Raw genomic sequence first — 9021 nt, 5'->3', positions numbered from 1 at the left:
GCTGCAAGGGTGGGAGAGCAATTTCACTGACAATGAGTCAGTGGTCTTGCCAGAAAGGCTTCATGTGCATCCTTAACTTTCATGTTTCATAAGAATTGCGTGAAAGTTCATCAACACAACACAAGTGATTTCAGGTAAAATCTAGAACAGCCCCACAGCTTCTTAAGAGTGTCACAGTATTCAAAGTTGAAAAAACCATAAGGTCCATCTACCATGGTGTCCAAGGCTAATGCAAGCACTGGTTAGCGTGCCAATTCCAAGCTTGATAATACACCTACAGCCTCATGCATCAACCCAAAATCCAGTCGGTAAAATACCGATTCGGTAATAGCTCCCGGTATTAAGTAAAAAATACCCAATCCCAATGCATCAACCCAAAAGCAGAAATCGCTATTTAAGGAATCCTTAAATAGCGATTCTTTAAATAGGGATTCCTTAAATACCGATTCCTTAAATAGCGATTGCATTTAAGGAATCCCAAAGTGAGATTCCTTAAATGCAATGCATCAAGGTTAAAAAATTATCGATTTCGCTAATAGGGGGAGCAGAACTGCATGGTAATTTGCAAAAACTTTGAAAAATGCACTTTTGTGCATTTTTCAAAGTTTCATGTTGCGCACACACATGCCCTTAGAGCATGTGTGTGTGCAACATATGTGCACATATCATTTTCAGGGGTGCAACAGGGTGTCCTTTTGACACCCTGGCACCCTTGAAAGTGCTCCCGCTATTAGCGATTCGGTAATACCGAATCGCTAATACAGACTGGCTTTACATTCATTCCTATGGGCCTCCAAGCCCATAGGAATGAATGGGTAGGTATTCCTTATTACCGATTCGGTATTACCGATTCGGTAATAAGGAATATTAAGGAATCGCTATTTGAATAGCGATTCCTACATGCATAGCCTTTTGCTATTCCTTATTAGCGATTCCTTATTTTTCGCTAATAAGGAATCGCAAATGGCATTGTTGATGCATAGGCCCCCTAATGTTCTACTAACCGACAAGTACAAGGTCAAGTGAGCTCCGCTTAGGACTTGGGCATCAAGTGTGATGTGCCACACCATTTATTTAATCTAGTGTGCAGATAGATAGATAGAGAGATTATTTATTGCACAATTAATTCAAATCCTTGCAATGAGGCCATATATAAATGTACAATATAAAGTGCATATGTGCCAATATTAAAAAAAGTAAACAAACGGGTTATTTCAATCAATTGTGTAAAAAAGTTTAAAACACCGCTTAAGCGCCTATAAACACGATGCCTTAAAAAGAGATAAAACTAGACTCAGCGTTATAAGTTAGAGTTCTGTGCAATGGTCGGATTAAAAGAATGCCTTTACTGCCATCATGTATTTCAAGAAGCATGTCGCTAGCTGTGCTGACATACGCATAAGCAGTCGCGGTCGGTAGGAAGAAGACTTTACGAAAGCAGGCCGATTGTGCTCTGTCCAGCCATGTTGTCATCTTGTCTTTGAAGGCTATTGCACCATGGGCTACAGATGGTAAAAATGTTGCCCCCATTATTCGAATTAAGGGAGTGAGATCAGGTGAACTTATGGCTTTCCTTGCTCTGCAAAAAATGCCTTCCAAGGATTGAGCTATTCCTTGCATTGCAGTGATGTGAGCGGAGGGCTGTCCTTTATGGTCGACCCACACTCCTAAATACTTATAGGTAGTCACTATCTCGATGGATTTACCTTCGATGTTCCATGCACCTTTCCTTTTTATTTGTCGCGAGATTATCATTGCCTTTGTTTTTGCCGTGTTTATTTTTGAATTGTTCTCTCTGCAGTATAGAGACAGTGCCGTTAGCAGCCGCTGTAGACCAATCTGGGTTTGGTCAAGCAATATTGTGCCATCCGCATATTGGAGCGATTGAATTTTGGAATCAGCTAATTTGGGAGGAAACGTTCGGGCTACAGCCAACCATTTCGTTAAATCAGCCAAGTATAGATTAAAACACATTGGGGCCAAGAGGCAACCTTGCTTTAAGCCTTTGTTAGTTTGAATTTTTTTAGTGGTAGAGCAGGCTGTTGTGACTTTAATCTTGACCCAGGTGTCCGAGTATAAAGCAATCAGTGCTGTTAAGAGAGTGTTATCAATGCCCCAATTTTTTTATTTCATCCATAGTCGTTGGCGGGAAACACTATCAAAGGCAGTTTGGGAATCGATGTATGCAAGATACAGGGCCGTGCTTTTTTTTGCCAATGTTGTTTCGATCAAGTTGGAAATGCAGTTCAGGTTGTCTTCAATGTGTGAACCCTTTTGGAACCCTGTTTGCGTCTGAAGGATCAATTTGAGCGTTTCGGCCCAATCTGTCAGTTCTTACAGCAGTATACTAGCGTAGCACTTCCCATCCAATAGGAGCGCAATCATTTGATAGTTTTCTGGGATAAATCTTGATCCTTTTTCGTGTATTGGGACAAGCAGGGATCCCCTCCATGACTCAGGTATACTTCTTCCCAGCCTGAACTCCCAGAATAGAGGCGCCATGATTTTTGCCCACTTACATGCCATCCCTTTAAAAACCATAGGTGGGATACCGTTGGGGCCTGGTGCCACTCCAGACTGCATTTTTTTATAAGGTGCTGGACTTCAACAGATGTAATTTCTTTTCGAACATCGCGGTGGACTTGCGACTCCCGTACTCCAATGCACTTTATTGATGGTCCTCACAAGGGGAGTTATACCATTGTAACTGGATGTCTCCACATAGAGTGCTTCGATGTAATTTTCCCAAGCTGTAGGCAAAATATTTGTGATTGTAGGGCGATGGGTGGATCTACAGCACCTATTCATCCAGTTCCAAAATCGCTTTTGGTCTCGTGATTTTATAATATATGCCTGGCTCCAGTGGTTTTCTTCCGTCATTCTTGTATAAGAAAAACACGCTTTTCTGTATTCTTGGCGGATATCTTTACATTTTGCCTCAAGGGATCTATATCCAGCACCTCTTTAATAGTTTTGCGCACAAGGTTATTTAATTTGTGTTTTATTGCTTCTATTAGTAGCTTTTGTTTTGTGAGGCAGTCACTTTTCCGGGGAAGGTTTTGGGTCTTGAATTCATTCAGCATTGTTAGGTTTTCCCTTGTTTCCTCCAAGAGGAGTTCCCATGATTTAATTAAGGGCAATTCACTGTTACCCAGGGTTACTTTGTTCAATATAGATTCCACTTCTGAGTTGATTTTTTTCTTGGTGCTCTAGTGCCCACCTTATTTTATTTATTAGTTCCAGTTTTTCCTCCTCACCGATGAATTTGATTCTAGGGCGGCGACATTGCGGGGCTATGATATCACAGGTGAATATTGCATGGTCACTTGCCACAGTAGGTGTTACCGAGTAGTCCTGAATTGCGTGGAAATGGAAAATCAGAATCCAGATGTAGCCCAATGTAGCTAGTCTGAAATTTGAAAGGTGGGTGTAAGCTGCTGGCTGCTCTACCATTTAGGATACGAAGACCCATGTGGTTAAAGAAAGCTACGAGTTTGAGGCCATGATTATCTTTTCGTTGAAACTGGCCGGTTATATCTGGAATAGACCAGGTGGAGTCGTCCAGGGCTACCAGGGGGGAGTTTAGATCTGAGGCCATTAAATTGCATTAAAGTCACCCATCAACATCCATAGGCCATCTGGGCACTGGGAATGGAGATTACTTATTACTGGTAGCATTCTGCTTAGGGTTGCTTCTCGTTTGTTCTTGGAAGGATGAAGGAAGATGCAACCTAGAATCATGGTTTGATCAATCTGCGCTGGGAAGACTAGTTTTAGCCACTTAGCTTTAACAAAAACATAGTCTCCATTTCCCTCATTTATCAGTGATACCTGTATGGCTAGATTGTTTTTATCGTAAATGGCTATTCAAACCGAGGCGTGGCCACCTGCTTGTGATGCTATGGCGTGTGATTCATAGACAGTGTAATCCAGCCAGAGTGTTGAGGACAAAGCCTAGGTTTCCTGGACCACGATGATGTCGTAAATCTGGAGATGTTGAATTGCATCCCTCTTGTCTTCGTCGGGCCGTTAGACCCCTAATATTCCAAGAGCAGATTTTCAACTTGGAGGCTGGATTTTGCTTATTAGGGGAAGGCGTCGCTTTGTTAGGGACAGGGATTTAGGGCCCGTGGTAGCCAGGACCCATCTTTGCCGATGTTCCCCTTGGTCAAGCATAGGCGTTTGCCCTCTTCTATGCCCCTTGTAATTTGAATTAAGCCATTGCTACCTGGATTTATTCTCGGACCGCCTTTGATGCCATGCAGGATAGAGCCTGTTACTGGCCGATTTGTATCCTTTCTGTTCTTTCTTTCCTGATCCATCTAGTGTGCAAAATCTGCCATATGCCATTGCGCATACCTCTGCTTATATAGCAAAATGCAATATTATGGAAGGCCAGAGTGGGGGACAGTGACCCTACAATATTAAGGGTTGCTCTAAAGTTCTGAGTGCTAATGCAGCAGAGGTAAAACAGATGTGGTGATGCAAGATAATTTAAAAATGCTCGGAGAGCATTCAAGCATACCGTGTTAACCATACATAGTCTATATTCTAAAAATCCACCCACTGCTTATAAAGCTTGGCCGTCCTGGTGCAAAGTGCCTTGGTGTGTAAGACTGAGAAAACCACGCTAGCGAGTAGTTTAAGAGCAGCACATACTTATGCCTCAACGCAAATCAATATACTGAAACAGCATACCAAAGTGCCCTGTTAGCCGTGCATAGTCACTAGACTATTGTGGTCTTTTGAGGTTTTGCAAGCATGCGATCAGTACATATCTTCCACATTGCAGTAGGCTCACTGTTCATGAAGGACAGCCCCCGTTTTTAGGCTGGCCTCTATAGGAGCCTGACAGCTTCCGTAAAGTACTTGCCAAACTGAACTAATTCCTTTGGAACCACTTTGGTATAGATTAGCACCAGTACTTCTTTGCATGTTCTTATTCCATGCTGCACGAAGATTGGCCTTGGGTACTTCCGCCTCTGTTGCAACAGGCCCCCGCAGCAACATGTAATGTGAACAGCCGATTCAGAGTGGTATTGACACAGCCTGCATTACCCATGCCCCTGTGCCAAATTCTTCCAGTGGACCCTGAAATCCCATATAGGCGTTGTTAAAAGCCTGATTGCTAGTATGCTCTTGATGGCTTGTTTTCCAACGGCTGCTTTCAGATATGGTTGACAAAGGATAGCTTTGTGTGATGCTGCAAGCCCCTCCGCTCCTCTAATATTTCTGGCCAGTTTTATATCCAGTTCTCTTGAGGTCTTCTTGCCATGTTCCTTTAGCTTTTTCTATAGTTCTACTGTAGTAATTGGAGGAATCTGTCAAATATACTGAATCCAGATTTAGTGTGATTCTGGCTGAGCCAAGGTCCTTTGCCCAATTACTTTTTTGTTTTACAGAAAAATTGTGTTTAGTGCGTCTCGCAGAGACTCTGGTTCCGCCCTGGTCACTTGATGGAATTTGAATATGTCTTTTTTGCACTTGATGTTTATGTTCACAAGATTAAATTAAAGACTGATCATTTTTTGCTATACCCGATATTTTCCTGTATGAGGCTATGTGGCTGCGCTCTAGTGGCTCAGTAGGCCTGCCAGGGAAAGAAGGTGGCCATAAGCTATTGTTGGTAGTAATTTTGCCCCTATGACTCTTCGGATCCCCTCTGCCGACTGATTGTTTAATTTGTAGTATCATTTAGATAAGGCATATGTGGTTTTGGCTCTTTTTCTGCTAACGCAGTTGCCTGCAGCGTGGGGTTTCCAGTGTCTGACAACCAGACTCCCAGGTAGTTGTGTTTACTAGTTGTGCCGATTTTGAATGTACCTAGTTGCCATTCAAGTTGGTATTTTTTAGTTCTTTGGCCGAAAATGAGGACTTTCGGGTTTTTCGGCGTTCGCCTGCAGAGCATCTCTTGTTTACCTGCAGAGCATTTCTTGTATTGTATGAGTGAAGTATGTCCAGTGCCCTCCTCATCCCAATTCAGGTTTAATCAAATAGTACCAGATCATCCACGTATTGTATTATTGGAAGCTTCATCTGGCCAAATTTGCCGCGGACAGATTTTAGGGGGTAAGTCAAAGGATTTGAAAGACCCAGCAGCACATAAGTGGGGAAACGTGGGAGCTGCATGTCTAGATGCTTGTCTATGTCATCGAGGACTCGTGTCCAGTAATGCTGGATGCGCGGGCACTCCCACAGGATGTGTGTCAAGGCCCCTTTGTCCCCGCAACACCTGTCGCTGTGTGAGGGTTTGATTTTGTGTATTCTAACTGGTGTGTAGTACCAATGTGAGGTAATCTTAGTCAGTGTAACTGTGAGGGCTGTGTTGTGAGCTGTGTGGCGAGCACGATAGGCTATGTTCTCCCACTCTTTCGCGCTTAAGGAGCCTCCCAATTCCTCTTCCCATCTTGCATGCCCTGCGTGGAATGTGTGGACCTGGGTCTGGAGAAGGAGCGCGTATATTTCTGAGATCATGCCTTTGTCAGATGATTTAGCTTGGAGCTACCTTTCAAACTGCGTCAGGCGGTGCTGCGCCTTGGCGCGATTGGAGGGGTTTATGATCCAATGCCTCAGTTGAAGGTAATGGAAGCGTTCCACTTCTGGGATCCCAAAGATGTCCCACACCTGGGAGAATGTGAGCAGGCCCTCCACATCAAACAAATGACCCATGGAGCGGCATCCTGCCTCTCACCAGACTGCGAAATCCGAGGCCGTCAATCCAGGCGTAAAATCCGGGTTCTCACAGAGAGGGGATAGTGGAGACGGGTAAGTGGTCAGGCCTAGTTTAGTACTTGTGCTATCACAGGTAGTTCGTGTTACCCGGGTTACCGGGGATACATACAAACTCCTGGGTCTGTGTGCTTTGGGGAGGAACGGAATCTTCCAGAGATCGGTGCCCGCCACCACCTTATCCTGGAAGAGCCAGGGCTTCTCCGATTCCGGGCGACTCCACTCTACTAAATATCTCAATTGTGTGAGCGCCGAAACAGCCCTCACCGCCGCAACCGATGACAGCAGGGCCATGATGGACAACGGAGAAACCACGGCCCTCATCCTCCTGGACCTCTCTGCAGCCTTTGACACCGTCTGCCACCACACCCTCCGCACACGCTTCCACAACGCAGGGATCCAAGACAAAGCACTGCACTGGACCACCTCCATCCTCACCGGCAGAACCCAGAGTGTCTGCCTCCCCCCATTCTGCTCTAAAGACACCAAGGATCGTCCCTCAGCCCGACACTCTTCAACATCTACATGGCACCGCTCGCCCACATTGCCAGATAACTCAACCTCAACATCGTCTCATACACCGACGACACCCAGCTGATCCTCACCAAGGCCCCCACCACCGCCGAATCCAACCTCCACGAAGGAATGAAGGCCATCGCCGAATGGATGACGATCAGCCGCCTGAAACTGAACTCGGACAAGACAGAGGTCCTCATCATCGGATCCACCCCCTCCGCCTGGGACGACTCATGGTGGCCAGCCGCACTGGGAGCTGCACCGACGCCCACTAACCACGCACTCAACCTGGGAGTCAACCTGGACTCCGCATTGTCGATGACCCAGCAAGTGAACGCAGTCTCCTCCTCCTGCTTCAACACCCTCTGCATGCTCCGCAAGATCTACAGATGGATCCCCACCGGTACCAGAAGGACAGTCACCCAGGCCCTTGTCACCAGCAGACTGGACTACGGCAACGCTCTCAATGCAGGAACATCAGCCAAACTCCAGAAACGCATACAGAACTCCTCTGCATGCCTCATCCTCGGCATCCCCCGCCACAGCCACATCACAGCCCACCTGAAAGACCTACACTGGCTCCCCGTCAACAAGAGGATCACCTTCAAGCTCCTCACCCACGCTCACAAAGCTCTTCACAAAACCGGACCAGCGTACCTCAACAAACGACTCACCTTCTACACCCCGAACCGCCAGCTTCGCTCCGCTGACCTCACCCTCGCCACCGTCCCCCGCATCCGTCAAGCGACCGCCAGCGGCAGATCGTTCACCCACCTCGCCGTATAAACCTGGAACACCCTCCCAATCCGCCTACGATAGACCCAGGACCTGACTGAAGTTTAGCAAGCATACCCTGTGGAGGAGCAAGAGGAATGGTATTTTGCGGAGGGCCGTCATCTTACAAGCCGCTATCCAACCCATCCAGGAGACGTTAAGGTGTTTCCACCTCCCCCATAACTGCCGGAGGTGTGCCCCGTAGTTACTTTTTTTTTTTTTTTTTTTTTTTAATTTTAAAAACCTTTATTGACTTGTAAAAATTGTACAGGACAAATAGTCTACCATCAACGTAGCCGTGAGAGGACTCTGCCTGACAGTTGGGCAGTCAGGTTAACACATACACAGCCATTTAGCCGACATTCCGAAGGACCGGCGGCGTTTCAATAATACAGCATATACAAAAGCCCAATCATGAACAAAGCTTCAATTGGAGATTGCACCAGTCCCCAGTCTATGACTCCGACTACGGTTATGAATTCGAAGCTTAAAAGTAGCCTCCGATGCCTGCACTCCTGGCTTAGACCAGGAAGTTCTAATCTGAACACTAACCCCAACCACCCACCCCACCCACCGTACGCTGGCTGTCTCCACACGTCTCCCATCCCCATGCACACTAGGCCGCAGCCCGATAGTCTATGCACAACCATCAGCGGCACCCTCCCGCAAGCAGTCCGCATCCAACCCTGCATTAGTCATTCACCCCCTGAATCACCCCGCTTTGGCGTCCTGTACCGGTCTGCCAAACGCCCGTCCACACTCTCTACACGCGAGCATCCATCCCAACAATCACTCCAGAGTCCTTCACAATCACACGCCCCCAGAGTCCTGATCGTGTCCCGTGCCACCCTCGTCCAAAGTGCGCGCATTGGGTCCCTCGCTTTGTGCCTCCCCCTGGCCAGCCGTCTCAGTGACCCTGGAAGTCAAATACGTACTGTACAACCCCCAGAAGTTCTTGGGGCGACTTTTCGGCAGTAGCAATTCGCTGTATGTCTCCGCCTG

Source organism: Triturus cristatus, chromosome 3_2 (genome assembly GCF_964204655.1).
Source record: "Triturus cristatus chromosome 3_2, aTriCri1.1, whole genome shotgun sequence".
Classification (NCBI taxonomy): Eukaryota; Metazoa; Chordata; class Amphibia; order Caudata; family Salamandridae; genus Triturus; species Triturus cristatus.
The sequence above is the reverse complement of the archived record's forward strand: the minus strand, read 5'-3'. Positions refer to the sequence as shown.